Source organism: Panthera leo, chromosome D4, assembly GCF_018350215.1.
Source record: "Panthera leo isolate Ple1 chromosome D4, P.leo_Ple1_pat1.1, whole genome shotgun sequence".
In the NCBI taxonomy this organism is placed as follows: domain Eukaryota; kingdom Metazoa; phylum Chordata; class Mammalia; order Carnivora; family Felidae; genus Panthera; species Panthera leo.
The window spans coordinates 77,058,038-77,076,327 of record NC_056691.1 but is presented as its reverse complement, the minus strand read 5'-3'; the positions used below and the strand labels follow the sequence as shown (position 1 = coordinate 77,076,327).

Genomic DNA, 18,290 nt, shown 5'->3' with positions numbered 1-18,290 from the left:
ACTAAATGCTGGCTCTAGGACTGTTCTAAACCACAAACTGGGCCAGGTAAATAGGTACAATGTATGTGCAAGCAAGAATAGCTGTGGTAAGAGAGGAAACAGTGCTCCTTCTTCCGATCATTCTAGGGTAATAGCTAAATTAATCTTTCAAATGCTGGAATATTTGACCATAACATCAAGGAGATGCTTAAACTCCTCTTAGAGATGGAGAGGAATGAAAATGCGTTAAGAAGTTCTTAGTTTCTTTCCTATGGCATCTAGTGGATGGTTTCTATCACTACTTCTCAAATCTGCTTATTATCAGAGTCACCAGGTAGCTTTAAATATATATACTTCGTATTTCTAACACAGAAAAGTCTTGTTCAAGTCCTTAGGAGTTGAGGTCATGAATCTTTCTCTTTTCTAAAGCACCCTCTCCCTAGGAGATTTTGCTAATCAGCCACGTTTGGTGACCACTGAACTATATGTCATCTCTGTATCTATAAACCAAAGCTAAGGTGTTTTTTTTATCTCCAGCGGGCAGCCCAGCTCCACCCTGGATGTTTCTCTTACACCAGCCCCTGCACCAGCATTTCAGGCCACTGACAATCGAGGTGAGAACTGTTGGGGAAGTGACAGCTTGCAGGGAAGATCATTCCAATTCTGGTTAGGTCTGGTTCCCATGAGAATGATGGCTTGTGCTGAATCCACATCTGTCTGCCTTCCCTTTGAAGTCCATTTGTCACAGTAGCTGTATCTCTCAGGGTCAAATAGAGTCTGTGTAAAATATTAAGTCATCACACAGCCTGGCATCTTGGGAGGGCCTAGGAGATACCCATGGGAGACTTTAGGCCAGAAATCCTACTGGAGTTCAGTGTAGTGACAAACTCTGGGAGCTATTCAGATCGGAGAAGGCTTGCCCCAAGAAAGAGAGTTTTAGCTGGACCTTGAAGGATAGAAAGGTTTTGATGAGATGGAAATTGAGGTTGGGAACTAGGGAACCTCCAAATTGTAGGAAGGGATGATGAGGGACCATAAGGCAAGCTGAGGGCCAAACACAACCTAGCACACCACCCCCTCCAAAGGGGAGATATGTCTAATATTCCTCAGGAACTCCTGGCTGCCCAAGAACAAAGGAAAGGACAGAAAACAGATGGTGAAACTGTTAAAGGGTCTCCATCAGTTTACAAATATCTTAGTACAATTACAAAAAAAGGGTGGAGGGGGGCAATCTTACCAATAGCCTAAAGTCCAGGAACCCTCTACTGTCTTAATGTTAATGCTTTGCTAGAGGGAAAGACAACCTTAGCTTGACAATATCTAGTCCTCTAGTAATCTGTGAGTCTTTAGCATATGGAAAATCCCTTTAAGAAACTTAGTCTTAACTTTACCTCCCCCACTCCAGAGTATATAACCACTCTTCACAACCCCAGTGCAGCTCTTTCTGCCCATGGGTCCTGTCCGTGTGCTTTAATAAAATCACCTTTTTGCACTGAAGACATCCTTAAGAATTCTTTCTTGCCCATCAGCTCTGAACCCCACCATCACCCCAAAACCCCATCAGCATGATGGGAGGATTTTAAGCCCATGAGAGCCAAGGGGGTGCCTTGTAGTCATTGACTAGGGCTCTAGTATTTATATAGTCTCTATGATACGCCCCATTCTACTCTTACCTTACTCCATTACCACCCTAACCTGAGAATGTAAGCAACCTTATCCTCACCTTAGGAACAAACTGAGGTTAAGGAAGGTTATGTGACTGTCTTGAAGCTACCTGTGCAGAAAGTGGTAAAAAGAAGGATTAAGACCCAGTTTGGCCTGTCTCCATGTCTCAGGAACCTTGAGGCATAGGACTAAACCCCAGACAAATAAAAGAAAGGTGACAGCAGTTTTATGCAAAGAAACTAAGAGATTATGTAGACAGAAAAAAGGAAAAAAAACCAAACAGATACACGCATCCCCACACACATGCACACACACACACATGAACGTATACCAGTATTTATTACAGTCTGAGAAACCTCTCCACTGTCCTATGGCTAATATATTCTGGTCCAGGTTTAGGGGATCTAGGAGAGAATGACTTGTCAGCTCATAGGAAGTGAATGATAGCATGGGAATTACCAATAATCCCACTCTCCTCTTTCCAACCCTCCAAGGGACTAAGAGGCCTGTTTTGCTTTTGTTTTCTTTTTTCAGAATGGTTTCTTTCCTTGCATAACCACTGACCTAGATTGTGTCTCTCTTCCCTCTGGTGTTTGGCCAAATGCAACTGGAGACATGACGCGACTGAGCCTTTGCTAGGGGATACAGAAATAATAAAAACAAAGCCGTGCACGTTAGGCGTTTACATTCAGAAGGGCCTCCTGTCTCTTCCACTTGGGGCTTTTGCTCAAATTAAATTACCTTCTGCCTGTTGTCACCACGGTTCTATATATATCTAGTGCTTGAGCTATTGAGACGAATGAGCAGAGCCCACATTGTTGGGTCAGACCACAGGAGACACTGCTGCTGCTTTCTCCCAAAAAGAACAGATTGTTCTGTGGCCCTGAAGGTCCCATTCTATGCTTTATGAGATGGAGATAAAAGGGGCCCAGGTTCCCAGGTCTCCTGATCTTTCAGTCCTTCTGTCACAAGATCAGGAATCAGGATCCTCTTTGACATTCAGCAAAGCTGATGAGGGTATGGCCTCCGTGCTCCAGCTGACTGGCCTTTGGCTCCCCTCTTCCTTCCATCCATCCACCACTTGATCCTCTGATCTTGTCCCTTCCTGGAGAAAAGAGCTTCACCGTTTCCCAATACCTGAAACAATTTCAGTGTCCTTCCAGATCTGGTCCCCTGCTATTTTTCCAGCCCTTTATATCCTTTATGTCCCCATCCTATTGATGGGGTATTGAACTGGGAAACAAAGGCAGAAGGAAATAGCAGATAAAATTAAATTTCCTTATAACCTGCAGCCCATTGACAAATACTTGAGGCAGGAAGAATGTTATATTCAGTATATTCAATATAATATTCTTCCTGCAACTCCCTACTGTCTTAACGGTTTGCTGGAGGGAGAAACAACCTTAGCTTGACAATAGCTAGGCCTCTGGATCCTTTGAGTCTTCGTTAGCATATGAAAGTCCTTTTGGAGACTTCCTCTTGACTTTACCTCCCCCTAACTCCCAAGTGAATAATCAGTCACGCCTCACAATCTTTCCGTGTGCTTTAGTAAAATCAACTTTTCCGGGCGCCTGGGTGGCTCAGTCGGTTAAGCGTCTGACTTCAGCTCAGGTCATGATCTCACGTTTCTTGGGTTTGAGCCCCACATCAGGCTCTGTGCTGACAGCTCAGAGTCTGAAGCCTGCTTCAGGTGTTCTGTCTCCCTCTCCCTCTGCCCCTCCCCCATTTGTGCTCACCTTGTGCAAGCGCGCATGCTCTCTCCCTCCCTCTCAAGAGTAAACATTGAAAAAAGAAAGAAATAAAAATAAAATAAAATCACCTCTTCTGATTGGCTGTGGACGCCCACCACCACTCCAAAACCATGTCAGGTATCACTTATTGAGGGCTTAGTATGTGACAGTGTGCCAATCGCTCTCTATTAATTATGTCTCTTTATTTTACACCATTCTGATTCTCTGAGGCAAGTATCTGCACTATCCTCATTTTACCAGGCAGGATGATGAAACCTAGGAACAGAGGAGTTAAGTAACCTGCCCTGGGTCACACAGCTTATATATAGTACATCTGGCATTTAGGTCTGTCTGTCACCCAACTCCATACCCTTAATCACTGGTCTTTGCCTCCAGTGTATCATGCTACAGTGGGACCAAAGTTCATATGTCTTTCTCTCTTTCAACTCAGTCAACAACTCTGATAGATTAAGAACAATGTTTTCCTTCTTTGCTCCCCATGGATTCTGGCAGGAACAAAGACCTGGCAGACATTACAGAAAATGTTTTCCAGATTGAACTCTATTCTGTCTCTTTGTGGTAGAGGCATGGCAAGAAGTAGAACCTAGCTCCAGAGTACTTCAAATCACACTTCTGTGACCTCTGGGCTTGCAATGATCTAGGGCTCAGTTGTCCGCTGCTCTGTGCCTGGTGTTGCTATCTGTATAATGGGACGGATAAATGAGTACATTCACATCACGCACATTGAAGAATGCTGGCCATGGAGGAAGCTCTCCCCATAGGTAAGCCCCAGTTAGCAATTGGCTGCCTGGTCACCCATGGCACCACGTGTGCACTCTTAGGGAAGGGTCCATTCCACTGCCCTTTCCTGTATACTATGTTGACTTTGACCTTCCTGAGCGAGGAGGGCACGCTTTGTTTTGTTTCGTTTTTTGTTTTTAATATCACTCCCCTTCAGAGCCTGGCAGATAGCATGAGCTCAGTGAACGTTTTTAAATGAGTTGGCAAGGGATTCTGGTATTAATGTCTATTCTCCCTTCTGGGCTATGGGGGGGCATGGAGGCTACCAGATAGGGATTCTCAGTTGCTTCCTCCAGTTTCCATGCCTGTAAGAACTCCAGTCTACTGCTTCTGGATGCCCCATTGAACATCTGCTCAGAAGCTGGTTACAGAAGCTGACCACACATGAACCACGTAGGAAGTACGTGCCCGGCACCATGCTGAGTGTCTTACATGCATTGCCCCATTTCTTGTAAACACATGACATTAAACACCCTAGTATACTGGAGAGGAACGCGTGAGCAGCACAGACAAACTACATTACTATGGAGGTCATAGAGGAAGGAACCTCTGTGTGCATTCCTTAAGCATTTCCTACCTCCCAAACAGCTCAGTCAGTGACTTGTAGAGGGGGGAACAGCCAAGTTGGAAAAATACGAGACTCTGCAGGAAACTTCTCCAAGAATGGTGTCCCTACCCCAGGACAATGGTTTTTTGCTCCCAGCTGGCCAAGAGCTCCTGATGAGCAAAGGGCGGAGTCTGACTCCAACTCCCCTTCTGGACAAGGCTCTATTTCACCTCCCCACACCTGCAAAGCAACAAGTATCAGCACTTTTCCACATCACAGGTGAAAAATACTAGTCCAACAATAATGCAGAGGAAGGCTGACTCGGGCTCCATTTAAATCTTTCTGTCCCTACCCCTGTCAACAGAGCTGTCAAACCATGAAATGAGACACTCTGGAGAATAATCAGCCCCATCCCTGGAGTTGCAGGTATAAGCGGAACAGTTATGTGTAAGAGATATTGGAGGGAAGGGTTTGGAATCAGGCACACATGGATTCCAGTCTTACGTCTCACCAGCTGTGATATACTGGCTAAGTGGTTTGGAAGAAGCCATTCAACCTCCCTGATGGTCACTCTCCTCCTCTGCCCAATGGTGATGATGAGGACAGCCACCTCTCAGGGCTTCTGGGGACATTAAATGGAGTGACGGCTGTAAAACACCCAGCATTACTGCCTGGAACATGGTAACAGCCCAAAGACTGCCTTATTTAGTATACATGAAATTCATAATTATTTATGTTTTTCATTAGTATCATTTTAATTCTTACTGTTTCAAGGTAGTGGGAGGAATTCCTACATTGAATAGAGTGTTGAACAAAAGTTTCTAAAATGACCACACACACACACACACACACACACACACCACAAGAGTCAGCAGAAATGCTCCAGTTATTCTCCCGTATTTCCCCGCCCACTTCCTTCCACCTCTGCACAGTTCTTTTCTTATCAGTCGTAGTGGTTTTCATATCATTTTGCTACTGCTAACTACCACCTCGACTCCGGTGTCTGCCTCATACACAGGCAGCATCCTGCAGTGGACCAGGCAGATGTGATTCCAATCTAGATCATGCCTCTTTCTGTCCCTGTGACATTACACAGAGCAGGAGATGTGTAGAGAGACACAGGGGAGCCCAGGCCTAAGCCTGCCATGTGAACAAACCCTGTTGTACAGAGTCCTTTGGAAGATTTCTTTTTCTGGTGTTCCCCCTTATGTCCCTATTGCTCAAGTAGTATCTCCTTGAGGGCAGGACGTAGTGGTCTCTTCTCTCTGTACCTTTTCACCATCTGGTAGGAAACTGTGCACTCAGTGAATATTCTCTGGTCGCTGGCTCTATAGCTGCTAATATCTAAGTGATTGATTTTAGTCAACTGCAATGTCTCCTTTGGGGAAGTAAAACTGCCATGTCATGAATCTTTGACTCTCTGGCATAGAAATAGGGGAAGGAGAAATTATATAACCCTGTTATGCAACTGACAACGGTTTTACCACCAGTGACACATTCCCCTTACTCAGTGACTTCTCCACCCCAGATGTTGTGACATTCCAGAATGTCTTGTTTCTTGAAATGGAGGGTGGGGTCACCCCCAATTCTCAGCGTTTAAAACAAAACAAATCACAAGTCACAGTTTCTCAGATCTGATCTATAATGTCCCCATAGTCACACAGCCTGGTTGCAGCAACACCAGGATGAGAATTTGGGCCCTGTAAGTCCCAGACATTGCAATCCAGTGGGCCTGATGCTAGGGAATTATCTGGGCTTTCATTCTCATGGTATCTTCCCCATCTCTTAACAAAAGTACACAAAAAGAATCAGTATTTTTTAAATGTTTATTTATTTTGAGAGAGAACATGAGGGGCACAGAGAAAAAAGAGAGAGGGAGACAGACAGAGAGAGAGAGAGAGAGAGAGAGAGAGAGAGAATCCCAAGCAGGCTCCACACTGTTAGCAGGGCTCAATCTCATAAATCGTGAGATCATGACCTGATCTGATATCAAGAGCCAGACACTTAACTGACTGAGCCACCCAGGCACCCGAAGAATTAGTATTTTTGAGTGATTGTTGGGTGGCTTGCCCTTTGTTTGTGTTAACTTGTTTAATACATTATCCTTAACTGAAAGATGAACAAACTGAGAAACAGTCTGATAGATGACTTTGCCAGGGTCAGCTGATGTCAATTAATGATTGGCATCTACCCAATTAACTATTTCTACTATATTCTTTTCCACCCCTCTGTGCTATAGCCATGCCCTTGTATTAATATTTCGTGTGTGTGCTATTTCTTTTATTTTAAAAATGTCTCTTTATTCATTTTTGAGAGAGAGAGAGAGAGAGAGAGAGCGTGAGCTGGGGAGGAGCAGAGAAAGAGGGAGACACAGAATGTGAAGGAGGCTCCAGGCTCTGAGCTGTCAGCACAGAGCCCGACGTGGGGCTCAAACTCATGAGCCATGAGATCATGACCAAAGCCGAAGTCGGGCTCCCAACTAACTGAGCCTCCAGGTGCCCCTATTTCTTTTCTCAAGAGTTCCTTTTCCTCAGCCTCCACTATGATCCACCTGCAGAGCTAGTCTTTTAAAATGTCTAGGTCAAGGGGTGCCTGGGTGGCTCAGTCGGTTAAGCGGCCGACTTCGGCTCAGGTCATGATCTCGCGGTCCGTGAGTTCGAGCCCCGCGTCAGGCTCTGTGCTGACAGCTCAGAGCCTGGATCCTGTTTCAGATTCTGTGTCTCCCTCTCTCTGACCCTCCCCCATTCATGCTCTGTCTCTCTCTCTCAAAAATAAATAAACATTTTAAAACAATTAAAAAAAAATGTCTAGGTCAAATAGCACCTCCTCTGTAAAGCCTTCCGTGATTGCTTCTAAGCAGAACAACCCACCCCACCCCACCCCCCGCCATGTTGGCTTAAGAGTGTATGTGTGTGTGTGTGTGTGTGTGTGTGTGTGTGTGTTAATTATTTGTTGGCACATCTCGCTAACCAACTTGAATCTTAACCCCACAACTTCGGGAACATGTCTTGTTGTTTGTCTGCCACCTCACGTGCCTTGCAGTGTGCCACCATAGGGTAGCTTCTCCGTAAATAACAGATGGAAGGATTAATAAAATAAGGACAACTCTCAAGGAGATAGAGGAAACTGAGAGCTTTACTCTAGCTAATGAAACTGCCAACAAATCTGAGAGGTAGGTAGGTCTTAGTATGCTCATTTTACAGCTGAGGTGAACAAGACAGGTTCTCTAAGCCTTGGCATCAGAAAACAGATCTGATTCCCGAGCTCGCATTCTTCCCAATATGTTAGAAGAAGAAAGGGCACATTCTTTGGGGAATGCAATAGGCATTGTCACGTGCAGAAGCAGGTAATGGAGTTCACAGATAAGAAGGGAAGAGAAAGAGTAAAGGGAGAAAGAAATTCAAAAACTGAGAAGGCAGGATACTGGCAGTTCATGACAGAGTGGGAGACAGGACTTCCCGGGCAAGCACCGACTTTGTGCCCAGTAAGAAGGTGCGAAGGAAGGAAGATCGAAGTGACATTTAGACAGATGAGAATGGCAGCAGAATTGAACACCAGATAATTGGACAAGTTTCTTTTCAAAACTGTTCTGGGAACCAGAAAAGGGCAAAGACAGGGGCCTGCAGCAGGCAAAGGAGGAAGAATGATTTAGAGGAAGATGCCACAGCTTGGGAAGGCGGCGGCTTGACCTCACCGCTTGAGAAGGGAAAGTGCCTGGAAGGTCTGGCAGCCTGGCCACTGAGTGCATCTTTGGTGGCTGTTTGCGGTGGCATATGGCTGAGGGGTGATAGCAGCCCCACGGTGATAGAAGGATAGAAGGGATAATCGTGGATGGCATTTTAAGAAAGAGAGCAGGAAGGAATGAGTAACCAGAGGTCTCTGCCATTATCAAGCGCCAATTATGAAATTTACACAGAGTGTTTACTCTTAACTGGCAAGAATCCGCAGATGGTGGAAAACACCAGGGGTCAGACCGTGCCTCCATAGCTAACTGCTTGGGAGCTTGGGAGGTATCACTTTACATGTCAAGTGCGGCAAAGGGGAAGGATAATAGCAAGCATTGTAGTGCAAGGAGGTGCTTGGATTTAGACAAACTGCAGTTTTCTCCTTAAGGTAATTCAAAGTAGCCAAGTAACATGTTGCTAAAATATAGAAGAGTCTTATAAAACTGACACATGTGTTAATTTTGCAGCTTTTTAAATGAGTGGGAAAGCTGGGAGGTATTCTTGGTTTATACAATTGAACCATACAATTTGGAAGAGAAACCCTCCCTTCAAGGACTTTTCAATCCAGTGTGATACTAACTTTTCTGATTTACATACCACTTGCATGAACTTTCTTGAATCCTCTGTTCCATTTGATTCATGCAAGTGATTCCTATCTGTCAAAGTGCCTGTATAAACCATGCACCCCGTGGACAAAGAGACACCAAGGGACAAAGAGATCGAGAGGCTGTTTGTTAAACAGATAGTGGTGAGGTCAGTGCACCATCCAGTTGTCCTAATCCCTTCTTCCATAGTCTTTCACCTGCCACTCAACTCGGTTGATAGCTGAGCCTTTGCCAGAAATGAGGGCGAATGGGGGAAATTATAAATGCATGAATAAACCCTGAATTTACTATTGAGTCTCCCATTTTCATACAATATCACAAGTTTTAAGATGCTAGAACCACATGTTAAGGGTGATGGAACATCTGTATGATGGAGTTATGCCTGGAATCATAGATAGAATGGCCATAAAGGACATTTACTCCAACCCCTGCATTTTAGAGATAAGGAAATAGTCTGGAGAAGTGAACATACTAGAATGTCAGAGAGCTGGCCTGACCCTCAGCAGCCATTTGGTCCATTGCTTTCCAATAGGCAAACTTTCTCATGCAATATCAATTTTTTTTCCACATTTGCGTACCTCTTGTATTATTCATTTTGTTTTCTGTTTTTGTTCTTGATTTTTTCCTAAAAAGGCTTGCATTATAAACTTAAAAATATTTTTAAGGGATCATATTCCTTATTATTCACACAACCTATCATAAGTAGGAAAAAAAAAACATGAGAATATATAGATAATCATTAAAGGTAGTATACTCATCTGTTAACTGCATAAAATCATCTCGATTACCAACATACCACACTTTGGAAAATGCTGACACAGCCCCAGTGTCTCATTTCATAGACGAGGGACTTGAATGCAGGTCAAAGCTCTTACCCACACTACTGCTGCCTCTGCTTACTTACCTAATCTCAGCAGCAAATATTCTAATAACTGAGAAGGGTGTTCCCTGCTCTTTGGGGTTAGTTCCCAGACCTGGATGAGACATTGCAACTACGGCCAATCCAGCCAAAGATGATGTGTGGAAAGGATACACAGCTCTAGCCAGAGAGTTGCTCTCTGCCATGAATTTCAGAAGTGCTCTTTGCAGTTGGAAAGTTTCTACAGCAGATACCTCCCCACTGGGGAGCAGTACATTCCACCAGAGGATTCAGGATCTCAGCCTTAAAGGACAAAATCTACTGAATATCAACCTTCAGTGCTCACTGCCCCACTTGCCTCCCAACAATATTGAAAAAGAGGTTCCTGGGAAGACTGACAATGACTCAGCTAGTCTTTGCGTCGGAGATCCTGGTGTTTCCCAGAGAAAACTATTTTTGGAATCTTGATTGTCAAAGGCAAGCTGAGTGGTCAGTTTGTGAAAGTACAGCGGACAGGTTTTATTTTTATTTATTTTGCAATAAAAATCAGAAAACCAGAATTGGCAGCAGATGGCTCAGAGAACCCAGAGCAGACCATGACATGTTTCTGGTATAAGCTTATGCGGGGTCTCAGCTATTCTAGAGCGTGAAGAAGGAAAATCGGAACCACACTAGGAGGAACTAGGAGAAGTGGGCAAGAGCCTAGGTCACAAGATCTAAGTGGATATTGTAAGCTCAGAATCAACTAGGCCACCATTAGCATCCCATCGGGTCTGACCTGGGAGGATGAGGGGAATAACCATACAGTGTGAAAGAAAGAAACTGTCTGACCAATAAGGAGTGTCTTATTTCCCTTGATAAGAAGGATCACATATTCCATCCCGTTGACCTTGCCTTGGCTGTTTTGGATAGTAGCAATAAATCTCAAGGACAAAACCAGTAACCATATTAAATGTGGGGTATTATCCTCCATTTTCTATTATGACTGTCATTCTCAGATCTGTCTGTGCCTTAAAATCACTTGGGCAACCTTTCAAAATACAGATTCCTTAAGCCCCATCTCTGATACTAAATCAGAATTTTCAACAATAAAGATCATAAACACATCTAGAAAAATGGATGGAAATAGATAATTAACGTCCTCAAGTGATTCTTAAGCCAAGCGCTTTTTAAAAAGCCGGAGGTGGATAACTTTATCATTTCGATACACTGTTTCCATTTTTAATAGTTCCATTAAAGCTATCTCAATTGTAAGCTGCCTAAAGTCCTTGGTGGAAATAGATTGAGTACAAATGAAGGGTGAGAGAAGATGCTAGAAGAACATAGAACAGATAGAGAGAGGGACCTAGAGACACAAGAAAACGTGGTAGATTTAGTAGCTTAATCTAACTTTGGGATCTTGGAACAGAGAAGAGAGACTTCTGTTACCCTTCTAAGAAATGAAGTCAGAGACAGTTTCTCTGGGGATTTTGCGAGAAGTTCAGAGCCTCTAAAACTTTTTCACATCCTTTTTTTTAAAAACTCCTTATTTCCATATAGTGCCTCCCAGAAAATCCCTTTAACAGTAAGTGCTCATTCTTTCTTTGTGTGGAGGTGAGAAGACCAACAAGAATCTAAAGGGAAAGATAAGATAGAATCCCCTGAAGAAGATGAGCTTTGCAACCGCATCTCACAGGGCCCCCAGGGAAATAGAGGAGCAAGGTTCTTGGGGGCAGTGGATAAGATCCAGGCTGGGTTTTTTTTAGGTCAGTCATGTTGCTTGGCTCATGGGAAACGGGGTGTCATTAGTGTGAGACAAGAGCTCAAATTGGCAACTGACTGGTTTTGATTTAATTACATAGTGAGTTAGTTTCTTAAGAGCATACAACACAATCCTTTCTCCTAAACGTGGGTTTAATTTTCAACAAAACACTTCTCGCATAAACAACATGTCGTTTCCAAACCCTTATTGCCATTCCCAGAACTGCTTGCAGCCTTTCAGAAACCCATTATTTTATAATTATAATCAAGACTATTAGGACAGGACAATTTGTGCCAAAAAACACATTTACACTCAGAATTGTCACTTAGCACTGTCACAGGGAGGTATCATCTCTATTTCTGCAGAGATCGAGGCGAGGAGCAGACACTGCCTTTTAAACTTTCCATTTCTAGATGGCATGGGGGTTACTGACCTTGTCTACATTATCCTTCAGTCCTTCTCCCCATGGTAGAGTAGCCAGGGCACCATGGCAGTCGTTACATGGTGGAAGGAATGTAGCCCTGGGAATCAGGCCAGCTTGGCTTCACACCCTATCCACCCCACCTTCCAACTGGACAATTCACATTTGCCCCTCAGTTTCTTAATCTGAGAAATGGCAAAACTTGGTAGCTTAGCTACCAAGTACTTGCCCAATAGGGTCATTTTAACAATTAAGTGAATTAGTACACTGATTAGAACAGTCTCAGGCACATGCGGAGGGGAAGAAAAAAGCAAATGTCAGTTATTATTAATACTATAAACTGTGTGACCTTGGATAAGTGGCTCATCCTCTCTGAGCATCCATTTTAGCAATGAGGAGAGTAGTACCTAACTCACAGGGGATCAGTCAGAAGAGCTTGCATGGTGCTCAGTGTATTTGGTTGCTTTTGATCAACTACTTATTCCACAGGGTTTCACTTTGAATTAGAAAGCTTGGGGATCTCCTTAAGAGTGTGTGATTTTATTCCAACCAGCCGGAAGGTCCTTAGCTTTTGGAACTTCCCCCATAACCTCTGTTAAATCACCAGTCTGTGATTCCATTCAGGAAGTCAGACTGACTAAGAAATGATACAGCTACTTAAGGCTGTTGTTTTCAGGAAAATCATCATCTACTGGGCTTGATTTGTCCATTGTTAAACAGTTTTAATCATGCATATCTTTGATTCACTTTTTCCCAGGCTCATATGGCTGTGGTATTAATATCCAAAAGTAGCATAGTAATAATTCCCTTTGGTTAATATCAGTCAAAATTATGATGGTGAGATAGGAAGTTTTATGCTTTTTTTTTTTTTTTTTTTTGAGAGGACCGTGCTCTGGTACAGAACAGTATTAAATAGACCTTGCTAAATGACACATCGGACAAAGGGCTAGTATCCAAAATCTATAAAGAGCTCATCAAACTCCACACCCGAAAAACAAATAACCCAGTGAAGAAATGGGCAGAAAACATGAATAGACACTTCTCTAAAGAAGACATCCGGATGGCCAACAGGCACATGAAAAGATGTTCAACGTCGCTCCTTATCAGGGAAATACAAATCAAAACCACACTCAGATACCACCTCACGCCAGTCAGAGTGGCCAAAATGAAGAAATCAGGAGACTATAGATGCTGGAGAGGATGTGGAGAAACAGGAACCCTCTTGCACTGTTGGTGGGAATGCAAATTGGTGCAGCCGCTCTGGAAAGCAGTGTGGAGGTTCCTCAGAAAATTAAAAATAGACCTACCCTATGACCCAGCAATAGCACTGCTAGGAATTTATCCAAGGGATACAGGAGTACTGATGCATAGGGGCACCTGTACCCCAATGTTTATAGCGGCACTCTCAACAATAGCCAAATTATGGAAAGAGCCTAAATGTCCATCAACTGATGAATGGATAAAGAAATTGTGGTTTATATACACAATGGAATACTACGTGGCAATGAGAAAAAATGAAATATGGCCTTTTGTAGCAACATGGATGGAACTGGAGAGTGTGATGCTAAGTGAAATAAGCCATACAGAGAAAGACAGATACCATATGGTTTCACTCTTATGTGGATCCTGAGAAACATAACAGAAACCCATGGGGGAGGGGAAGGAAAAAAAAAGAAGAGGTTAGAGTGGGAGAGAGCCAAAGCATAAGAGACTGTTAAAAACTGAGAACAAACTGAGGGTTGATGGGGGGTGGGAGGGAGGGCAGGGTGGGTGATGGGTATCGAGGAGGGCACCTTTTGGGATGAGCACTGGGTGTTGTATGGAAACCAATTTGACAGTAAATTTCATATATTAAAAAATTTAAAAAAAAAAATAATAAATAAATAAATAAATAAATAAATAAATAAATAGACCTTGCTATGAAGTGGACGTGGCCTTACATCCTAACCACAGAACTCGCATTTGTTAGCAGGTGACACATTAGAGAATATCTTTAAGTGTCAGTCTTCTCATCTGTAAATTTGAAATAACTAGTATCTTCTTAATTCATTGATGTGACACAGCAAATGAGTTAGTACATACAAAGCCTTTGCATGAAATGATTGGTTAGTTAAATCATTTTAACTAACATCCTGGGTGGCTCAGTCAGTCAAGCGTCCGACTTCAGCTCAGGTCATGATCTCATGGTTTGTGGGTTCGAGCCCTGTGTCTGGCTCTGTGCGGACAGCTCAGAGCCTGGAGCCTGCTTCAGATTCTGTGTCTCCCCCCGTCTCTGTCCCTCCCATGCTCATGCTCTGCCTCTCTCTGTCTCTCAATAATAAATAAATGTTAAAAAATATTTTAAAAATAAAGGTAACATTATTATTGTCAGCATTATCATTATAGCCCCATGAGGTCTGCCAAGAAGGTACTGTTACTCCTATTTTATGTATTGAAATCTGAGCCTCCAAGGCACTTGAATGGCTTTCCCATGGTCATATAACAAGTAAATAGAGTGCCTAGACCAGATCTCACGTTCTACCCTCCCAGGTGGTTCGCTGTCCGCTACAGCAGGATTCTGCTGCATTAAAAATAAACAGAATATGGCTTTTGCCCCTTTGTAAATTCTGGCAGCAGCATCTGGTAATTCAATGTGTTTCAGAGCTAGGGCTCTTCCTGTGTTCTCTTTCCATTCTCCCTCCCCGAGATTCAATTTCTTGAGTAAGACTCCTGCCTTAGAGAACTTCAGGATGCCAGGTTTCTATGTCAACTTCATATGAGGCTTGGGATATTACCTATTCTTCAGGTGGACCCTTCAAGTGGGTAAATTTAGGGTTGTGCCGTGTCTCCCTTTCACTCTCTCTTTTATCTTCATAATAGCCCTGTGGCACAGGAGAAACTTACTTACCCTTGCCACTCAAGAAAAGGAATGAGAATTAGCATAAGAAACTGGTTCCAAATTATACCGCGAGGGGCACCTGGGTGGCTCAGTTGGTTAAGCAACCAACTTCAGCTCAAGTCATGATCTCATAGTTCATGAGTTCGAGCCCCGTGTCAGGGCTCCGTGCTGACAGCTCAGAGCCTGGAGCCTGCTTTGGATTCTGTGTCTCCCCCTCTCTCTTTGCCCCTTCTCTGCTCAGCTCATGCTCTGTCTCTTTCTCTCTCAAAAATAAATAAACATTTAAAAAATTAAAAGCAAATACATTAAACTAAAAATTAAAAAAAAAAAATTATAGTGTGAAAGTGTGGCAGAACCAGGATCCAAACCCAAGTGCGCCATACACATCTACTGGGCTAATAGCTCCATAAACAGGTCCACATAGAATTTTGTTTTTATCTACACCCCTATATTTAGTAACAACAGCTAGAATGTTCCACAAGAAGAAAGTAAAAGTCAGACTTTCTAGCCACTTCTGATTTTCAAAGCATCTATATTCTTCTTTAGTTAGCAAAATAGACTCTTAGTGTTTTAGGTGGTAGGCTGAAATTCACACTCTCAGACTCTGAGCTTTTGGGGTCCTCTCGTTTATCTAAGCCAAAAGAAGGGAGAATAACAGTGCCAGTAGGAAACCCAGTGCAAGGTTCATGCTATGTTGCTCCTCCTCCAGACTGTCCAGCTTAAATCCTGTGTCAAGATACGTTGCTAAAGTTGATGAATTCAGACTATATCAGCTTTATATCAAGTTGCTTTCCAATGTCATTTAATGAAGACACTGAAAGGAATGGCCATATATAAAGCCATGTGGCAGAAAGGATCACTGAGTACAGGGTGGTAGGCAATTGCTATAAATACAGAATCAGCTGGGCCCATCTGGAAGGCCATTTGGATGGGCCTATTTGCTTGAAAGCCCTGGGAGCCTCATGGACAAGAATGTGCTCTATTGGAAAAGAGCATTGAAGTGAGAAGGGCTTAGTCCAGCATCATGGGAGGAAATGGTTGATTTCATGGACAGCCTGCTGTCTCTTACACAGTTTAACCTTTGGCCCAACACCCATCCTTTGGTTTCACCACCGTAGTTCAGTTCTGGTGTTGAGTGCTGGCCATAACAAAGAGAAAATAAAAATAAAGAACAGTAGTACTAAAATCTCTATAAGAAATAGAAGGAAGGCATTAGAGAAACCATCTAGCATAGCTGACTTTTAATTTCAGAGAGACTTGTTTTAAATCCAAGCTGTGCATTTACTACTAGCTATGTGACTTTGGGTATGTTACTTACAGTTTCAAAATCTTTGTTTCCTAATGGGTAACAATGCTGATATTACCAGAATCAATCTCATAGTCATGGTATGGGAATTTAAATTAGATATCATACATAAAGCAGTAGAGTAGGACCTAAAAATAGCCACAATGGGTAAGTAACTATTATAACTCCTCTTCCTCTCTTCTGCAAAGTAACTTTTGGGATACTTGGAGTTAAGGAACCGAGTGGAGGAAATAGTTGAGACCATCTATGCAGACAACAACAGAGACAGGAAGTAGCCATAGAAAGCTAGAGCCCCAGATACTGCATGGGTGGCAGAGAACAGTGGCCTGGGACCTGGGGGCCTTGACCAGGAGGTGCAAAGGACAACATCCCCTCTGGAGATGGTTCTTCATTCACTCATTAATTCTTCAAATAGACGATGTTGTTCTGTCTGCTGTGTGCAGGCCATTGACCTCAGGGCTGGAGCAGCAAAGGATGAGTGCACATGCCCTCTGCCCTCTGCCCTCACAGAGCAGTCAGTCATTTTTGTGAGAACTGTGTTTACGTAAGACCCTCCAAGGACCTGCTGGTGATTTCTAGAAAGGTGATAAAGTCCAGAAGGGGGCTAGGGTTCTGACAATCCTGCGGGTGGAGGCCAAGTCAGAAAGAAACTGCCTGATTACAGTTACAGTCTTCCTGTGGCCCCACAGTTTGGGAAAACAGCAATTGCTAAAATATTGTTTTTGAGAAGACCACTTAGTGTTTCTTTCTGTTCGCCCTGCATAAAGTCCCAGAGGATCGCTCCTCCATAAAAGTAGTATCCTTATATGTGCAATTATTTTTAATACTTACAACAGTTTACAGAGTAATATTCTACCCTCATTTTGTATTTGAGTTGGCTCGACTCTCATAAAAGTGAAGCCCAAAGCATACAGGATACATGGTGAATCTGAATTTTGGCTTTCTCCAGAAGCCACACTACCCAAAACACCAGCGGGGGGTGGGGGGGGGGTCTTTCCAACGGTTGAATGGGAAAACAGTATGCTAAACCTTACGCTTAGTGTCTTCCTTTCCCCTTTTCATTCTTTGTCCAGCTTTTCTGGTTCTAATCGGCTAGCTTATTGCCCATTTGAATCTCCCTCACATCCTTTATGGAAAGAAATGTGTTGTAAGTAAATCATTTGATATATAATATGTGTTGCATATGTATTTGCCTAAAGATTCATGGTTTCAGTGAAAAACCCTTGACTAGTGTCAACCACACAGAAAACTACAGGGGTTTCACTTCCTGTTTTACCAACTCTCAGCATGAAGCAGTGGGGTGTAGTAGAAAACTGAGCTGCCCTGAGGAGGCTGGAGGCCCAAGTCCAGGTCCTGCTGTTCATTTACACTGTGGCCTATTGACAATAAATTTACTTCCTTTCACTTCAGGTTTAATGTCAGTAAAATGAGGAAACTAATTCTTAACCTGCTACCTCACCTCAATGATAAGAAATTTATATGTGGTCATAATTGTGTGACTATATTCCAAGTTGTAAGGTATTACACAAATTTAAGGCATTCCAATTAGTATTACTTTCTCTCTATTCCACTCTTCATGTCTTTTCAATCCAGAGGACTTAAATAGCTGCAAAGAATTTGCCCTAGGTCTGACTTTCTTCTTTCCTCCCCTTACATTTCCATCGTATCATTTCTTTCCTTTCTGGTCTACCTCACCTGCAATTTTCTGAATTCCCATCTGGGAGAGGAGGCTGATGGGAAGAAGGCCAGCATCAGCCTTGTATACAAGAAACACTCTAGTTGCATTTTGATTTTCCTCCTTGGAGTCTTGTATGTTTGCTTGAACTAACACACATGTGCAAAACACACACTCACTATAGCGTGGACACGCGCAGAAAACACATGCCTTCAGGCATACTCAGAATCTAATGTAGACATTTGTATATAAGTAATCACATACAAACACAAGAGTAGAGAACCTATCTCAGACAGCTGTAGGGGCACCTGAATGTCTCAGTCGGTTAAGCATCCGACTCTTGATATCAGCTCAGGTC

General features: G+C 43.1%; 1 long non-coding RNA gene across 1 annotated transcript in view; it reads left to right on the top strand.

Moving 5' to 3' along the window:
- LOC122204855 overlaps positions 1-18,290 on the top strand; it is a 45,635-nt gene that overhangs the window by 12,768 nt on the left and 14,577 nt on the right. Inside the window, exon 3 of the long non-coding RNA XR_006195807.1 lies at positions 517-593. This is a non-coding gene — a long non-coding RNA (uncharacterized LOC122204855). The remainder of the gene's footprint in view (positions 1-516; positions 594-18,290) is intronic.